Below are 19,512 nucleotides of genomic sequence, written 5' to 3' on the forward strand. Positions count from 1 at the left end.
AAGCAAGTAGGATGAACACTGATTCCATATACTGTATAACGTAGCATCTCTCAATTGTAGGGTGTTTTCTCCGTTGTTATGAGTCTCACTTGGTCCGTTCATTGATCTCAATTATACAGTACGGCATCGTAAAGTGGGTGGGGAAAACTTCGGGCTTGAGCGTGAAATGTTAATTTTGGAGTAGTGGTGAATTTGCCTTGTGTTAAGCGCTGCTGCGAGTGGTGGGCGGGGAGGATACAGAGAGAGCGAGGGGGGAGAGAGAGAGAGAGAAGGAGAAAAGCTTTAATTGAGGCAAGTTGCAGTGAGAGCGCTGCTGCCTGATGCGATTGCCGTCCGTTGTTACTGAGGGAGGGGTGGGTGTCCGGCTGCGTTGGCAGGCGGCCGGACGGGACCAGAGGAGCGCCTTTGGAGAGGGGAGCTGCGCACGGCCAGCGCCTGCAGGTGAGCGGGGAGCGCGGGCTTGCGTTGCTTCACCTGTGTGCGGCGAGCTTTGCGTGAGACAGGGCAACCCGGTTCACCCCGGGCGGGCAACAAAGGAGGGCGGCCGCCCCGGCCCGGGCTGGGCTGCTGGCGTGTCCTCTCGTGTCCGCCGATCATGTTGCTGCGGCCCAGCGGTTTGCCAACACTGCCGCCGGTAAAATGAGCGTCCTTTATATAAATGCCAGAGAATTTACGGTTGAGATGATTGCTTGGCCGAAGAGGACTCGAGGGGAAGAGTAGGCCTGAATCAGTTGGTTTTGATGGAGCTTTGTTCGGTGGCAGCGCCCACAGCCTATTGAGTGGCTGCGGTTATTTTCCCAATCTGCGACCCCCGGTGTAGGGTTTTTATTTTATTTTTTAATGGCAATCCATGCCCCTGTCCACGCGGATTTAAAATCACAGCTCCGATGCTGAAAACAGGGGTGCGCGCTGTGTTGGGTTTATTCCAGCCATTTTCGAAAAGGATTGAATGAGTACTTCCTGTGGGTTGGGAGCGGATCATGATATGAGAGAGCAAATGCTGCTTCTCCTGAAATATCAAGTTGCTGCCCAGCCCGCATATTGGAAGGATGTGATTAAGCTGCAGAGGTTGCAGAACAGATTGGAGGGCTTGAGTTATAAAGAGAGACTGGAGAAGCTGACTGCTTTGCCCTGCAGTGAAGGAGGCTGAACATGAAGTTTAAAAAATCACGAGGACTGATAGTCACACTGTTTTGCTTTGGTAGATTCTAAACTTAGAGGATGTGGTTTAAGATAAGAGGGAAAATATTTAAAGGGGGTGGGAAGGGTAGTTTATTTTTCCTCACCGACAGTGGTGGGTATATGGGATGCCTTGCCAGAGGAGGTGTATGAAAAATTTGGACTGGTACATGGTTTAAAAGGATATGGGCCAAAGCAGACAAATGGGATTAGTTTAGGTGGGTATTTTGGTTGGCACGGATGAATTGGGTCAAAAGGCCTATTTGCTGTATAATTTTATGACTCAATAAATACTTTGTAACTGCAAAGATAGAAAATAGATTATTTTCATAAACCAGATTGATGAATGTTTTTTATTTGATCAGTGGGATGTCTAAACCCATTATCACGTTGAGACCAAACTGTTAAGAAGTCTGCTTAATTGTTCACATGATGTGGAATGTGAGGGCTGTCTCTCCATTTCTTTATGCAAATAGAACACAGGTTGTCATAGTCCAACATGTCTCAGATGTCCAGTTGTGGTGCTTACTGTGTTAAAACCATTAAAATAGTCCAATTGCCAAACAGTACTTTGCTTCTGTTTTTTTAAAAACTACTCCCGGTGGATCTAGATTTTAGTGAATAATACAGATTATTTGCTGAAAAGTATCAGTATGTGAATAGGGTGTCACCTTGCTCGAACTCTTACATCTGAATAGCAGATTTCATGAGTTATTCTGGGTTTTTGAGCACATAATATAACACCATTATAGGAAACTGGTGTGTTGTTGGCTATCTTTTGCCGATAAACTTTAATTGATGTCATGTTTTTTTAATTGTAGAATATACTTGGAAATATACTTGGCCACTTAAGTACTTCGGTCTGTTTTACCATTTCACAAGATTATGTTTGACCTGTGACAAGTCCAATTATTTGCCCTTGTTCCCATATCTTTGAATGCTTACTGGTTAACAGAAATCCTCAAGATTGGACTTTTAAACTAATATTTAAATGAACACCTACTACTGCTTGAAGAAGAGTTCTAAGCTTTCACCCTTTGCAAATTTTAGGTTCACTCCTGAAAAGGCTGACTCTAATTTATATATTGTACCTATTTGATCCTGACCTTTGGTGTTGTCTGTTTGGAACTTGCCTTTTCTCCTGACTTTCCTCTGGTATAATCTGGCTCCCTCCTATATTTCAAACATTGCAAAGACATTCTGTTTGTTTTGTTAATTGGTTACTGTAAATCACTAATAATTTGGGTGAATGGTGGAAGAATCAAATGGAATTGATGGGTATGATATATAGTACTGGCAAAAGTACTTAGCCTGGTGTCCTGATGCAGGGTCTCGGCCCGAAAATCACCTGTACTCTTTTCTGTAGATGTTGCCTGGCCTGCTGAGTTCCTCCAGCTTTTTGTATGTGTTGCTTGGATTTCCAGCATCTGCAGATTTTCTCTTGTTTATGATAATATCCTCAACCATTATTTTCTAGTGCCATGCATTTTCATTGTCTTGATTATATCTTTTAAATTCTGTTTTGCCTTTGCCTGATATTTAATGCCTTGTGAAGACCCACAACATAATTTGGTTCCTTGTTTTTAATTTGTCACAGGTGAATGATGTCTGATATAGTTATGCATTGTTATCTTGTACTTTCTTCAGTGCAGCGTACAATGTTAATTAACGATCATCATCAAAATTGAAAATAAATCAAGAATTTCGACGAGGTGCATATTTTATTTTCTTTTCTTGCTTATCCAAGTTGTGAGTAGCCACACCTAAATTGCCCTTTAGTCACTTATAGCTAGTTGCTAATATTGACTCCATTGACATAAAGTCCACATTTTAAATACTTGACAGAGATGCCATTTGTGTCAAAAAAGTTTTATACATGAAATATAATTAATTTTTTCCTCATATACATATTTGTTATGTAATCTTCATCTATTATCAAATGAACCAAACAGTCTCATCAGCAATCGAACTTAATTTTGATTTTCTCTAGTTATTGTGGACTCTGCAATGTTATCTGTTTTTTTTCTGTTGCTTTTAGATGCTTGCTGAGGAATATCCAAGATATTTGTCTTTATGTATGTCAATGCATTTATTAATTTCATTTATAAAAAGAAAAAACAAGTCAGGCAGCATCCTGTGGAAAGAGAAATACAGGTTTCCCCCGCCATCCGAAGGTAGAGCGTTCCTATGAAACGGTTCGCAAGCCAGAATGTCGTAAAGTGAAGAAGCAATTACCATTTATTTATATGGGAAAAATTTGTGAGCGTTTGCAGACCCAAAAAATAACCTACCAAATCATGCCAAATAACACATAAAACCTAAAATAACAGTAACTTATAGTAAAAGCAGGAATGATATAAATACACAGCCTATATAAAGTAGAAATACTTTTCTACAATCGTCGCCGCACTGTTCTCCGTAGCAAAAATCTCACACAAGCGCTCTCGGCAGAAACACTCTCTCCAGTAACCCTTAAGCTGTGAAGCTGCCAAATCATACCAAATAACACATAAAAATACACAGCCCATATAAAGTAGAAATAATGTATGTACAGTGTAGTATCACTTACCGGAATCGGGAAGACAGCGCCGAGCACACTGATGATGGTGTGTTAGGCTGAGTCGTCGGAGGCTGGGGTGGTGCAGTGGTCCCCAACCTCTGGGTAGCGAACCGATACCGATCCGCGGAGAATGCAGCAGTAGCCGGGACGCACCCAGCACATTTTTAAAAAAAAGCCGAAATAAACAAGCTAATTAATTAGGTGCTGCCCGGCACGTAAATGTCGGCCCAGATCAGATGTGATTGCCGATTGCATCGCATCTGATCTGGTCCGACATTTACGTGCTGGGCAGCACCTAATTAATTAGTTTGTTTATTTCGGCTTTTTTCTTACAGATGTGTTGGGTGCACCCCGCCTACCGCTGCATTCTCTGCGACAATATATCGGTCTGTGGCCCGGGGGTTGGGGTGGTGGGGCACTGGAGTGTCATCTCATCGTCGTCTATTTCCATCAGGGCAGCCAGGTCATCATCATCTATGTCTGCCTGCCTCGATGTTGAAGGTCAAGGTTTGTCGTCTGCTGTGGCTGATGTGGAAGGCTTGAAAAATGACAGTATGCTTGACTGCTTAGCTTTGCGCATTTTTCTATCGTACAGTTCTTTGTAAGCACTCAAACCATCTTGCAAATATGCCCTAAACCGATGTACCCTTTCAAAATTGAAGTTGTACTTTTCTGCAATTATTGCAGCGAAAATGTCACGCAGTTGCTTCACGTTCAGTTCCTGGACGACTTCACTTTCGGTCCATTCGCTACTGCATTGGGTTTCGATTGTTATCCTTTCCCCTTCCAATTGCATCAGCTCTTCATTTATCAGTTCTTGGTCATGGGATGCCAAAACCTCTTCAACTTCATCTTCATCAGCTTCCACAAGCCAAACTCACTTTGTCCTTACTTCGTTCACCATGATCGAAATGCTTAGTTATGTCTAGTTTTACGCTAAGTGTAACACCCTTACAAGCTCTTTTAGGCTTTTCCAATACCTTAGAACTCATCTTGCTAACAGCTGCTCACAGGCATGTGTTTAAGCAATGCCGGCTAGAATGCAGTTCCGGGGGAGGAGCTTGGCTGCTCAGGGTGCGCTTTGCCTTTTATCGCGAGCTGCTTTTTTTTGCGCACTGCCTTTTTTCGTAACAGTGAAAACACCTTCTGTTAGCGAAAACAGGTAACTAATGTAGGTCTTTCGTAATAGCGAGGTTTCGTAAAGCGAACGTTCGAAAAGTGGGGGACACCTGTACAGCATAGAAAATAGAAAATAGGTGCAGGAGCAGGCCATTCGGCCCTTCGAGCCTGCACCGCCATTCAGTATGATCATGGCTGATCATCCAACTCAGAACCCTGTACCAGCCTTTCCTCCATACCCCCTGATCCCTTTAGCCACAAGGGCCATATGTAACTCCCTCTTAAATATAGCCAATGAACTGGCCTCAACTGTTTCCTGTGGCAGAGAATTCCACAGATTCACCACTCTCTGTGTGAAGATGTTTCTCCTAATTTCGGTCCTAAAAGGCTTCCCCTTTATCCTCAAACTGTGACCCCTCGTTCTGGACTTCCCCAACATCGGGAACAATCTTCCTGCATCTAGCCTGTCCAATCCCTTTAGGATTTTATACGTTTCAATCAGATCTCCCCTCAATCTTCTAAATTCCAACGAGTATAAGCCTAGTTCATCCAGTCTTTCATCATATGAAAGTCTTGCCATCCCAGGAATCAATCTGGTGAACCTTCTTTGTACTCCTTCTATGGCAAAGATGTCTTTCCTCAGATTAGGGGACCAAAACTGCACACAATACTCTAGGTGTGGTCTCACCAAGGCCTTGTACAACTGCAGTAGTACCTCCCTGCTCCTGTACTCGAATCCTCTTGCTAGAAATGCCAGCATACCGTTTGCCTTTTTCACTGCCTGCTGTACCTGCATGCCCACTTTCAATGACTGGTGTATAATGACACCCAGGTCTCGTTGCACCTCCCCTTTTCTTAATCGGCCACCATTCAGATAATCTGTTTTCCTGTTTTTGCCACCAAAGTGAATAACTTCACATTTATCCACATTAAATTGCATCTGCCATGAATTTGCCCACTCACCTAACCTATCCAAGTCACCCTGCATCCTCTTAGCATCCTCCTCACAGCTAACACTGCCGCCCAGCTTCGTGTCATCCGCAAACTTGGAGATGCTGCATTTAATGTTTCAAGTCCAGACCATTAGTTGAAATAACCTGAAGTGTTCACTCTGCTCCTCTTTCCAGAGGTTTTCCTGACTGTTCCATGCAGTTTTGTTTTTATTGCAGATTTCCAGCGTCAGCTTTTTACAGGTTTTCATTTAATAATTTTATTAGTTTATTGACTCTAGTTCTGTTTAAAAGCTATAAATTGGTATTTATCAAAGCATATCTAGCAAGGATTTAGCAGAGGAGGTGCAAACTGATTTAATCCCTTCTTGATCTCAGTTTCTGTTCATTTTATTTCTATAATCTATTGACATGCTTGCAAGATTATATTACCAATAATTCATTATTTTAACATGCTACTTGTTTATAGTTTCTAAGTACAATTCTATAAACCCTGTCTTAAATTCATATACATCATTTTACAGTATCATAGGAACATTTTGCATATTGGTGTCACTTTGCAGGAAAAATTGCATATCTGAAATTCCAGGCTCATTAATAAGTTAGAAAAGAGTTTGATTTGGGTCTGCTGTTTTATCATACTCTACATAGATTACTGAAATCTGTTTTGATGATAAATAGAACTGCTGGAAAATGATGCTGGGGGGAGTAATGGGGGGGGGGCAAAAAATGAATTAATTATTTTGCCTGGGTCTTCACTGTAGAAGCAGTATGCCAAAAGTTTGAGTGTGGTGGAGACAGAGTGTATGAAATTACCATTACTAGGGAGCAGATCCCTGCAAAGCTGAAATGTCTGAAGATAGGTTAGCCACCTGCACCAGGTGGCTTACAACCCAGAGTTCTAACAGAGGTGGCTGAAGAGATTGTGGAGGCATTGGTAATGATCTTTCAAGAATCAACGGATTCTGGCACGGTTTCAGAGGAATGGAAACTTGCAAATGTCATTCCACTCTTCAAGAAGGGAGAGAGGCAGAATAAAGGAAACTATAGGCCAGTTAGTCTGACCTCAGTGGTTGGGGAAATGTTGGAGTCGATTGTTAAGGATGTAATTTTGCCGCACTTAAAGGCACATGATAAAATTTAAGGGAAAATCATGCCTGACAAATCTGTTGCAATTCTTTGATGAAATAACAAGCAGAATAGACAAAGGAGAATCATTGGATAGTCTGCACTTGGACTTTCAGAAGATCCTTTGACAGGTTGCCGCACATGAGGCTGCTTAACAAATTAGAGTCTGTAGTATTACAGGAAAGATACTAGCATGGATGAAGCAGTGGCCGATTGGCAGGAGGCAAATAGTGGGAATGAAGGGAGCATTTTCTGGTTGGCTGCCAGTGACTAGTGGTGTTCCACAGTGGTCGTTGTTGGGATATTGAATTGATGGTTTTGTGGCAAAGTTTGCAGGTGATATGAAGATAGATGGAAGGGCAGGTAGTTTTGAGGAAGCAGAGAGGTTACAGAAGGACATACAGATTAGGAGAATGGGCAAGTAAGTGGCAGATGAAATGCAGTGTTGGGGAGTGTATGGTCTTGCACTTTGGTAAAAGAAATAAAAGTGTAGATTATTTTTTAAATGGTGAGAAAATTCAATAATCTGGGGTGCAACATTATCATGCAGGATTCCCCAAAGGTTAATTTGCAGGTTGAGTCTGTGGTGAGGAAGGCAAATGCGATGTTAGCATTCATTTCAAGAAGACTAGAATGTAAAAGCAATGTTGAGTCTTTCAAAGGCAATGGTGAGGGTTCACTTAAAGTATTGCGAGCAGTTTGGGCTCCTAATCTAAGGAAGGATGTGCTGAAATTAGAGAGGGCTCAAAGCTGGTTCACAAAAATAATTCTGGAATTGAAAGGCTTATCATATGAGGAGTGTTTTATAGCTCTGGGTATGTACTCTCTGGAATTCAGAAGAATGGGGGGGGGGATCTTATTGAAACCTATTGAATGTTGAAAGGTTTTGGAGAGGATGTTTCCTATGGTGGAACAGTCTTAAGACCAGGGGACACAGGTTCAGAAATTGAAGGATGTCCATTTAGAAAAGAGATGAGGAATTTAATTAGCTAGAAAGTGGTGAATCTGTGGAATTCATTGCCACAGGTGCTAATGGAGGCCAAGTCATTGGGTATATTTAAGGCAGAGGTTGACAGGTTCTTCACTAGTCAGGACATGAAGGGATACGGGAGATAGCAGCAAATTTAGGCCATTCGGTCATAGTCTGCTGTGCCATTTCATCATGGCTGATCCATTTCCCTCAGCTGCAATCTCTTGCCATGTCTTATCTATATACTACTAAAACTCTCATGCTCTGTCTGTCTGTCTGTTTGTGACCGCCAGTTGGCGCAAACGGTGCATTACAGCAGCACTTTTTTTGGCTAAATCGAATTAAAATGCACTAACTTACAGAATGCAGACAAAGATCAGGGTTATATATTCGTATAAAATTGCTCATTCACCAAAAATCAACAGGCTGCCTTTCACCCGAGACCCGATCGGCCATCACAGAAATCTGGATGCCACAGCCCGATGCATGCACACAGCCAGCCTCAGCAGCTTGGAGGCTTTGGTGTTACTGCTTCCTATCTTCTATCAAGCATTAGGTAAAAATATATGGATAGCCTAATTATGCTGCATGGAAAGAGAAGGGGGACATTATGGTCAAGTGATGACGCCAAACGTCGTCGGGAAGCAGCAAGGAGAGGGAGAGAACAACAATCGGATGAGGCCAGGGCTGCACAACTCCGGGATCAAAGAGTCAGGACAAAAAAGATGAGAGAAGACAAGACAGAGGAGGACAGGCAAAGTCGTCTCCAAAATGACAACAATAAGGCACAGACGGAGGAGAGAACAAGAATCCGATCAGGTCAGGGCCGCACGACTCCAGAATCAGAGAAAAAGAACAAATGGTAGAAGAGATGAAGAGACGAAGGATGAAAGGGCTGCGTGTCTCCAGAATGACAAAAACAGGCAGAGAAGGAGGAGAGAGGAAGAGACGGGAGAAAAGGAAAGATCAACTTGAGAATATGCAGCACGGAGTAATTATTGCGAGAGTTGCTGAAGCCGACAATGGCGGCTTTCAATGACAATACCTCAACAGAGAAAGAGCAAGGCAAAATGCACGACTCGCATGCCGTCACATTTCTGCTGATGTTGGTTCGATGACGAGAGTATGCCCTCACTGTCGTGCCTTCCTATTCACTGGAGAAACCGCACATTTCTGCTGTTTGAAGGGAAAGGTCAGGATAGGCAATTTGCAGCCTCTACCTAATGAACTCCTCAATTTGTACAGCAATGATGAACCTATTGCAAACGAGTTCAGGAAGAACATCAGACAATACAATTGCCTCTTCCAAATGACATCCTTTGGTGCCAAAGAAGTCATTCCAACTAGGAATTGATGGAATCTTTCTGTGATAATTCAAGGCCAAATCCATCATTACATCGGACATTTAATTCCATACCCGACCCAGCAAGCCCGATTCCTTCAAATTTACTTCATGGATATTTAATGTTCATTCTGGTCACATATTTGTCTTGCTATGCATTTTTCTTCTTTTAATAAGCTGAGTTTTTCTTCTTTAATTTCCAAATCAAAGAGATAGCAATAGCATTCAGAAAAATTTAATGTTCATTCTGGTCACATCAGACTGCACTACCCTTCTCTCAAAGGGTGCCCCAACAAGTCACCCCGTTGTCTAGTAGTTTTATAAATTTGTAATTTTCTGTTCTAGACTAATGTAAACTCGCTTATTTAAGATAAAAAATACGTGGAGTCAGGATTTTGTTTAGCCACAAACTGAGTTTCATGCTCTATAACTGAAGTGTTGTTGAGATGCATCCTCAGATGCATCAGGACATGTCATTAGTGATGTAACCGGGGTCATTGGGTGTCTCAGGTCTTTCAGCATCAGACATTGTTGTTCAAAAACACAGCCAAGGTTGATCAGGCCCCAGCTTGAGTCTCAGCATCATTAGTCCACAGGTCACGCCTCTTGATCCACAGCCATCTGGAGGCACGCTCAGCAGTCTGATGGTTCTTCTCTTTATAGCCTCTGTTATGCCAAGGGAAAGATTAGGTTCTGCAGAGCGAGCATGTGATGGAGAACATCGGTAAATGCACTCCTTACACATGCAAATTCACTCACACGTAAACATTGCCTTGCCATTTTGCTGTTGTGGTGAGTGTACGCACTTGAATGTTTTCTCTCTGCATTCTGCCAACATTTAGAGTTAAACACCAAAGTTTAGTTTTAATTTTAAACTGAGCTGGTGTGCTTGGGTTGGCTTTATGGTGCCTTTCCTGCAATACACAATAGAATATTCAATTTCTTTAGTAATGGGGGTGGGTAAATGTGTATATGTTGTTTGTCTACTATATTTAAGGTAGATACTCATGTTTCTGTGAAAGAACTAACAGATTTAAGTGTGCGAGATATCATTGACGCTGTGAAGAATTGTTTGATGTGGAAAACCATGATCGCCCAAGCATGTAACGCGTAAGGCACATGAGGAAGAAGGAGAAGAACTTAAGTTTATTTTTTTAACATTGTAACAGCACTATGGAATGCATCATATTCTAATTCATATGTAGTGGTAAGTTAACTTTCTGGTACTTAAAGGTAGTATTGCCTAGTGCTTAAAAAAGAAGCTCTTTGCCCTCAGTAAGGGAGAGGGATAGGACTGCGAGGAGTTCACACTGGACAAGAGTAAGTACAGAGCTATTGTTGTATTCTTGTAGATATAATTTTGTAAATATTGGCATTTTTTTTCACTACTTTCATAATTTTTGTAGGTTTGAATTTTGACGCACTTAATAAACAGTCTTACACTAAAGTGCTAAGTGACTAACCATTTTGTTTTTGGTTATAACCCACGTATCTAACATATGGTGGCAGTGGTTGGATGGCCAATCGCAAAGGGGTACATTCAACTCTGGGGAGAATGGGATTGCGGTTCCAAGTCAAGAAACTCTGAGGCTAAAAATGAAGCCGATGCCTGGGAAACACTGGAGACCTTGGAGGAGGAAGAATTTCAGCCCAGGGCCAAACTCAGGCCAGAAGCAGAAAGGCCTTCAAGTGGCACCACCTCTGAACCCTGCATGGAAAATGTATTCAGAAATTTTTTGTCTGCCCAGCAGAGGAGAGATGATGCTTTTAAAAAGGAGCACTAAAGCCTGCGGAAAGGTCCCATGATGCCTTCTTGGCATCAAAAGGTGACGATATTGGGAATTAGCTGCTCAGGTTTGAGAGGATGGCCTGGATTATGGCAATGGCCAAAGGAGGAGTGGGCCTGCCTGCTAGTGCCACTACTAATGGTACAATTCTTGATGAAGAGAGGTCCAAGAACTATCCTGACCTGAAGGAGGTGCTGCTGGTTAAATTTGATATCTTGGCAGCAACCTATCGCTACGCTCCCGTTCCTGTACTATACCACCAAGGGGAGTCAACCACTGAAAAGTATTATCACTTGAGGGGACACTACAATGGATGGATTTGACCAGAGCAGGAGTCCAAGGAGGAGACTGGTGAGGCCATTGTTCTGTAGCATCTGCAGTGGGTTCTTCCTCTCGACATCAGAACAAGGGTCCGAGAGCATGAGCCAATGGATGGACACTGCAGTCCGCCTTGCCATGCGATGCCTGCAAGGGGGCTTCATCGTGGTCACCATTCTGAAGCAGCAGAGACTCTAATCCTTGAAGGGACTCTTAGGGTATATGCGAAATTGGAGAGTGGGAGATATGAGGGCAACGGACCTTTGGTAGTTTCTTCAAGGCTTATTTGCTGCCATTGTCAGCTGCCGGGTTATAAGTTCTCTGTGTGTCCTTTCAAGAAGCCCAAATTGTCAGGAATGTGCTATACACCAAGTGAGGGAGAGTGTGGTGATGATGATAATGACTGTAATGATTGTGAGTATGGTAATGGAAAATGAGAAGAATGTGAGGAGAAAGTTAATGGAAAACCTGTTAAAGGTCGTTTAGATTCTGGTAGCTCACTGTCATTAATTAAGAAAATGATACCCCTGCTTTTGGTGTTGGCTGCAGTCACTAAACACCTGTCCAATGCTTCCATGAAGGCTGAAAGTCTGAGTCGCTGACAGAACTCACTATTGATGAAAGTGGGGGTTCTGGAGAGATTACCAATTGACATGACTCTGGGGAGAGATTAGCCTGTGTTACTTGAGTTACTGAGGAAGAGAAATGGCCAGTCACATCCATCTGTTAACCCAGGAGTAGATGGTGCTGTTTCTTATTTTGTTCGCTTTTTGGTTTTGTGCTGAAACCAAAGCAATGGCTGATTTACAACCTCTGTGCAAGAGAGGAACCAAAAAACCTAGAAAGTCAATGGTGTTCTAAGAAATATGCCAGTTCTTCCGCCAACAGCACATCTCTCCTGGTCTGCTGGATGCAGAAGAGGATGACTCAGAAGGGGTTGGGGAGGCCTGGAGGGGCCCTGGATCTTGATGGCCATTAACTATGGAGCTGCAGATGGTGTTTACTGACTTTCCACAGCTGTTCCTGCAGAGACTAGGGCTGCCAAAAGTCCTAAAGAATTCCATCAGGATGAGACCTCACCAGGGTTCAGTGCACAACACTGCTACAGAGTGCCAGAGTGACTTGTGGTGTCCCTGAAGGATGCAATTTGGACCAAGCCAGAACTGGGAGTCATCGAGCTTTTAACTAGTGAGTTGAGCAGTCCTATTGATATTATCCCCAAGAAGGATGGCACCACGGGGGTATGCATTGAATTCTGGAAGTTGAATGCCATTTCTTGTTTTTTGATGGTTGTCCTATGCCCTGCTTTGGTGACCTACTAGTAAGGATTGGATGGGAAAACTACATTATTACACTGGACCTTTGCAAAGGCTACTGGCAGATTCCCCTGATTACTAAACAAAGCCTTTCACTGCCTTCCACATACCCCTGGGTTTGTTTTAGTTCACCGTGATGCCTTTTAGTCTTCATGGCATAGTAGCAAATTTCCGATGGCTGATGGACTGGGTGCTCCAAGGCTGTGAGGACTGCAGTGCGGCCTGCCTAAATGACTTGATCGTCTACAGCCAGATGTGGTCGGAGCATATGGACCATCTGAACAGGGTCCTGGGGAATATCCATGCTACCAGTCTTGCCCTCTGTCAACAAAAAAAGTGAGTAGGCAAAAAGGGAAACCACATATTTTGGCTGCCAGCTGGGACATGAAGACGTTTGAGCACAGGTGGACAAAGTAGAAGCGATCCACAACAATCCCTCGACCTCACACCAAGAAGGAAGTGGAGTCTTTCCTGGGTCTGGCAGGGTGGTATTCCAGGTTTGTTCATCAGTTCACCACTCTGGCCGTACCTCTGACGAATCTTACTAGGAACCTTGTAAACAACCCAGTGACTTTGACAAGTGTGGATGAAAATGCTTTTCAAGCCCTTAGAGCCCACATGTGTCCTTCACCTGTCCTTCGCTTTGACAAATGGTTCCTTGTCCAGGTGGATGCCTCAGGAGTAGGCATTGGAGCAATGCAGACACAAGGGCAACCTGGAGTCGAGCAACCTGTTCTTTAGCAGTGCCGAGAAATCCTCCCAAGGGAAACCAGCTTTTCCACTGTTGAAAAGGAGTGTCTGGCCATTATGTGGGGTTTTGACAGCCTCCTGTACTACCTCCTTGGCAGGGAGTTTGATCTTTACACAGACCACACAGCATTGATGTGGATTCTTACAATGAAGGATGCCAGAGTGACATGGTGGTACCTGGAGCCCCAACCCTTCAAATTCTGTGTCCACTATAAAGCATTGAAAGAAACGGTTACTGCAGACTACCTGTTTTGGCTGCTGAGCATTGTCGCTGCAGGAGAGAAAGGTGGTAATGTGACAGAGAGCACACAGTAAGCGCACTCCTTAGACACGCGAATTCATTCACAGGTAAACATTGCCTTTTCATTTCGCTGTTGTTGCGGTGAGTGTACGCATTTTAATGTCTTCCCTGGTGTACCCACTGTTTTCCCTCTGCATTGCTACGTACAATCAGAGTCAAACTCCAAAGTTCAGTTTAGTTTTAAACCAAGCTGATGTGCTCCAGTTGGCCTTATGGTATCTTTCCCACAATACACAGCAGAATATTCCCTTTCCTTAGTAATGGGGATGTGTAAATGTTGTTTGTATGTTGTATTTAGGGTTGATACTTCTGTTTATTTTGTAATATTGTAACTGTACTATTGGGTGCATCGTATTCTAATTCCTATTTAGTCTTAAGTTAACTTTGTTGGTAATTAAAGATGGTATGTCTTAGTGCCAAAGAAAGGAGCTCTTTGCCCTCAATGAAGGAGAGAGATAGGGACTGTGAGGAATTCACAGTGGGCCAGAAAACATATGGAGCTATTGTTGTGTTTACTTGTAGAAATATTGGAATTGTTTTTCACTATTTTCACTAATTTTTGTAAGTGATTTCTGATGCACCAAATAAACACCCTTGCACTAAAATGCCAAGAGACTCCAGTCATCTTTTCTTTGGTCGTGACCCATGTATCTAGCAGAGCAGCCAGCAAAACCTTTACACCCCACCTCTATAGCCTCCTCAATATGGATTATGTCCTTCTCAAACTGCAGCCACTTCCTCTGATGGTTTGCTGGAGGCCACTTAACCTGCCAGTAATCTGCCCCTCTGCCTGCCAAAGGTGATTTTCCTGTCCTGGGGGGTGGGGGATGCTCATCCAACCCCACCCCCCCCACCCCGCCCAAGGCTCCTCTGGGGTTATGTCCTGTAGATCTGTAGCTTGTAGGTAAGTTTCTTCCTCTTGGAAGTTGCAGGTTGGGTTGTTAGTCCCTCTTGCCCTGGTTGTAATGTCTGACTTTTCTACCTTCCTCCTCACTGCTAGTTTCAGCCTTTTTTTCCGTATGCTTCCTTGCTTATGTCAAAGTCACTGCAATCTGTAATTGTTCTCCAATCATCCATTACTGTATTCCTTGAAATTCTGACTTCTTGTCCTGTAATACTTTGACAAAATCTTCACCCTTTTGCAAATTTATTTACAAACCTGACAATACTCCCAGTTTTCACATCTGTCTTAATACTGGATTTAAAGTATATTTCTTGTTAAAGTATGTATGCGGGATACAACCCTGAGATTCACCTTTCCACGGATAGCCATGAACAAAGAAGCACAATGGAACCTGTTCAAGGAAAACATCAAGCACCCAAAGCACAAAAAAGAGCAATCACATGAATGGCAAAAATTGAGCAAATAACACAGAATATTAAACATTGAACAGCAAAGTCCTTGAAACAGTTTATCATTATATCAGCTTTATTATTGTATTTTATAGGACATTGACTTGTGATGAATTTTGAGACTGAAGAATCATGCATCTGCTGACAGAATTCCTTCAAGTAAGTGGTAACATTTCTTTCCATAAGCCACAAAACTTCATAAAGCAGGTCAACGATAAGAGCATATGAAGTAGAAGCAAGAGTAATCAAAAGTTAAAATTAAATTATCGAAATACCTATATGCTACCGTATACTACCTTGAGATTTATCTTCTTGCAGTCATTTACTGAAAAAAAATCAAATACAATAAAATTGTATGAAAAAGAACTGTATATAAACAACCAATGTGCAAAAAAAGACAGACTGTGTATGAAAAATAATACAGGTCGACCTTCTATAATCCGGCACCATTGGGACCTGAGGAGTGCCGGATTAGTGAAAATGCTGAATTACAGAAGGATCACATTAAGCAATAGCTAACCGCCTCATCATACCTTTAAAATTTCAAAGGATTCAAAGGTAGAATCCTTGTTAGTTTCTTTTCCTCCGCTTAGTAATATGCTTAAATTTAGTGCGTCACCATATCTGATCTGAGGTCATAGGCAGAAGAGAATGGAGCGCCGGCCGGGCGACGCCGGAGGGAGTGCGTGACTGCCGGCAGGTGGGTGAGAAGGTGGGCTGACCCAGTGTGTGCCAGCTTCCCTGCCGCTGGCAGGTGAAACAGGTGGGTGCCGGGCGGCCACGCCTCACGCAAATGATAGTAATAAATGCAGGAAAACAAGCAGGAATCGCCTGTCTGTGCTTACAAGAGTGTGCCAACACATGAACAGATCTAGCGCAACCAAAACAATGCGTAGCAGATTAGTACAGTGGCCCGGAAAATTTGAAATTACAGTTGCGCGGACAATTTAAAATTCAGTGCAGATTATCGAAGGAACCGGATTTCAGGTGGTTGGATCAGTGAAGGTCGACCTGTACTGAAAACATGAGTTGTAAAGAGTCCTTGAAAGTGAGTCTTAAGGCCATAGGATCAGTATAAAGTAGTGGTGAATGAAGTTGTCCACGCTGGTTTAGGAGCCTGATAGTTGTTTGGTGATAACTGTTCCTGAACCCGATAGTGTGTGACCTATTAGGTGATCTGCACCTCCTGCCCGATGGTAGATGTGAGAAGAGGGCAAGGCCTGAACAGGTGAGGCCTTTGATGGATGCAGCTTTCCTGTGGCAGTGCTCCTTGTGAATGTACTCAGTGATAGGATAATTTGGCCCATGGCACCTGCTCTGTCATTCAGTAAGGTCATGGGCGATCTTTTACCTGAGCAGTTTAGTTGGACAATGCTTTTAACACATTTGAATTTGTATTTTGCTTGGTTTCTTAATTTCAAGTAAATGTGTAAATTTAATTTAGTTGTGCACTTTGCCCAATATAATTCAGTATGTTACTGAATCAAGTAGCATATCTTGCCCGCAAGTGTAGCCATGCTTCCGGCACCAACGTACATTTGCTTACCCATATGTCTGGAATATGGGTGAAACTGGCACACCTGTAGGAAACCCATGCAGTCATGGGGAGATAGAGGGAGCGGTGGTAACTGGACATACAAACTCCTTACAGACAGCAGTGCTAACTGGTCCCCAAGTCGCTGGTGCTGTAAAACATTACACTAACTACATTATGCTACTGTGCTGCCCCCAGATATGTACATGGATTTGTATCCTATCCACAAGTACATACATGCCCATGTACAATTATAAACTTAGTTGCAGCAGCATCATAGGCACAAAATCATATAAACAATATTCACTAGAAAAACACAAATTAAACATAAATTGTACACAATTTTTACAAAAAAGAATGGCATTAGAACAAAAAAAAAGTCCATTTTTGGTGCAGGTTGATCAGTCAAATTGGTCATAGCATTGCTAGACTGTGGTAGTTAGCGTTATGCCAGTTAATTCAAGAACCCAGTGCTTGAAGGGAAATTGCTGTTCTTGAACCTGGTTATGTGGAATTTAAGCTTCTTTTCTTCTTGCCTGATGGTAGCTCTGAGAAGATGGCATGCCCGGAGGGTGGGGAATCTTTTCAATGGGGAATTTGGGTAGGGGTTGGCTTCCTGAGGCAGCACCTCTTGTATATACTACTGATGGTGGGGAGGGGAATTGAGCATCTGAGAGTAGGTTGTTGACAATAAGAGCTGTTTGATAACATAATACCTTGCAATTATTTTGAGGTTGACGGTGAACTGATGGGACTGTAATTGACTGCTCTGTTTTTCTCCTGTTTTGTGTCAAGAACAAGTGAGCTATTTTCCACACTGATTGAATCGGCATCAGATTTGGGCACTGCCATCATAAAGGATGTCACCTCCTCCTTGTGGAACCTCCTCCCTGTTGATTGCTTGAGTAGATGTACTATGACTGTAAAGCTTTGATCAACTCTGTTGTCCAGTTGGTTAAGTGTATCTGTACAGTACTATGTTGAATCTCAAAATGTACAGGTTTGGGTAATGTGGCACATTTTCTTCATTAACAGTAATTGGTGAATTAAATGGATCTACAGTAGGTTCCGGTTAATTGAGTTATCGATTAATCGGGGCAGCTCTTATTTGGGGCAACTCTTAAAGAACAAAACTTAATCAAGAACATTGCTGGGATTCCCTGTGTTTATTTGGGACACTATGTCCCTTAATTGGGACAGGAGACTATTGCCCAACTTCTTTTAGCTCGCATCGGTTGCATGTACTTGTGAGGCAGTTAGGCACCACACTGTGCTTAAGAGCGAACAGTTTTTAAAAGTAGCATTAGTTGCTTGTGTTTGTGTTGGAAAAAGCAGTGATCTTTGTTATTGGTGACAAATGGTGAGAAATTAGCAGTAAGACTATTCAAAACAGTATTGCTCATTGTGGTTCCAAGCATTTAGGCTTGGAGATATCAGAACAGCTAGGAGTGAAAATGAAAATTTTATTACTTCAACAAATTAGGAACTATGAAGAATTTGAAGGTATTGACAATCACCTTGAATGTTACAATGAAAATGAAGATTTGAAGGATGCAATCATCATAGCATTGTATGAAGGAAGTATTATCTACACTATTATTTGCACTAGGTTTGTGGGCTGACTTCATTCATTTATAGTCGATCAAAAGAACAATACAGTGTACTATCAAGAACTATTAGGAGCTAATACACAGTTTTATAGTATGGTAGTAATATTTGTCGTGTTCTAATTTGTTTTGTATTTCATTTAAAGCTGAGTTATAATCTGGGTAACAGAATTTGTTACTCAGATGATAGTTTATCTTTGTTTTTGTTATTACCTTTGTAGCTATTTTTATAAAACTTGGACAAATTGGGTCAGCTGTTTAATTGGGCCAAAACATACAGGTCCTGATCTGTCCCAATTAACCAGAAATTTCAGTAATTGGGGATTTGCTTTGTTGTCCACATGAATGATATTAGCTATTTATTGAATTCAATATTATTTCATTCATGTATTTAAATTCCTAATTTCTTCACAGTTCCACAAATGCTGGTAACTTGTGCACTGTTTCACCGCTCACGTAGTTTACAGGAAATGTGACACACATACATGTTAATCACTTGCATTTCAAGACCCCACTTAAGGCCATATTAGACAACATTGTTTAGTAACTTCCATCCAAGTACATTTGATGAAACTAGAATGTCCTGAAACATGATTCTGATTGTCATTCTACATGTATGTGTCATATTGGCAAGTGTTTTGTGTAGAAAGTTGTTTGATTGTAAACCCGTGCAGTGTGAAGAAACTGATACCTAGAGCAACAGTTTGGAGTTGGTGGCTGGAGACAAGAATTTGATCGTTTATCCAAGTTTGGATTTTATGGAATAAGTTTGCATCAGGGAGGAGGAGAAGGTGGCGGCGCGACGCAGCGCGTGTGGCCTCTCTGGTGATGAATATCTGTAATCTGTCAAGTAGGAGGCCATGCACAATTCTGATTTGATGGAGGCAGATGTGAGAGCACGGAGGAACATCTGGTGAAACTTCTGAAATGCCTGCTTCGCTGCTGCTGCTGCTACTACTGTGTGATCCGAAATCTCCGGAGGGGAAGGCCCCGAATCCTCGGCTTTGCCTGTTGCTTGGCGGCCGGGGTCGAAGTGCTCGGTGTCAGAGACTCGAAGTTTTCGGACGGACTCAAGAGTCAGACTATGGTCGGGTGCTTCCAGGATGCTGCATCAGCAACTTTGTGGCACTGAAAGCTCATGGCAGGGAGTGTTTCTTCCTTCTACCGTCTGCGTGAGATGGTGGGCTATTGAGACTTTGAGACTTTTTTTTTTACAGTGCCCATGGTCTGTTCTTATCAAATTATGGTATTGCTTTGCACTGTTGTAACTATATGTTATAATTATGTGGTTTTTGTCA

At 42.5% G+C, this 19,512-nt stretch overlaps 1 protein-coding gene across 3 annotated transcripts in view; it reads left to right on the top strand.

Moving 5' to 3' along the window:
• The first annotated feature begins 228 nt into the window (after nt 1–228).
• Nucleotides 229–19,512, top strand: part of sestd1 (SEC14 and spectrin domains 1) — a 137,922-nt gene continuing 118,638 nt past the window's right edge. Inside the window, exons 1-2 of one of the 3 annotated variants that reach the window (XM_072261772.1) lie at nt 229–441; nt 15,169–15,232. The gene's annotated coding sequence lies outside the window, so the exon portion shown is untranslated. Of the gene's footprint in view, nt 442–520; nt 635–15,168; nt 15,233–19,512 lie in introns of those variants that run through there. The other 2 variants (XM_072261773.1, XM_072261774.1) reach the window with 2 other exon arrangements.

This window comes from Mobula birostris, chromosome 6 (assembly GCF_030028105.1).
Source record: "Mobula birostris isolate sMobBir1 chromosome 6, sMobBir1.hap1, whole genome shotgun sequence".
Taxonomy (NCBI): domain Eukaryota; kingdom Metazoa; phylum Chordata; class Chondrichthyes; order Myliobatiformes; family Myliobatidae; genus Mobula; species Mobula birostris.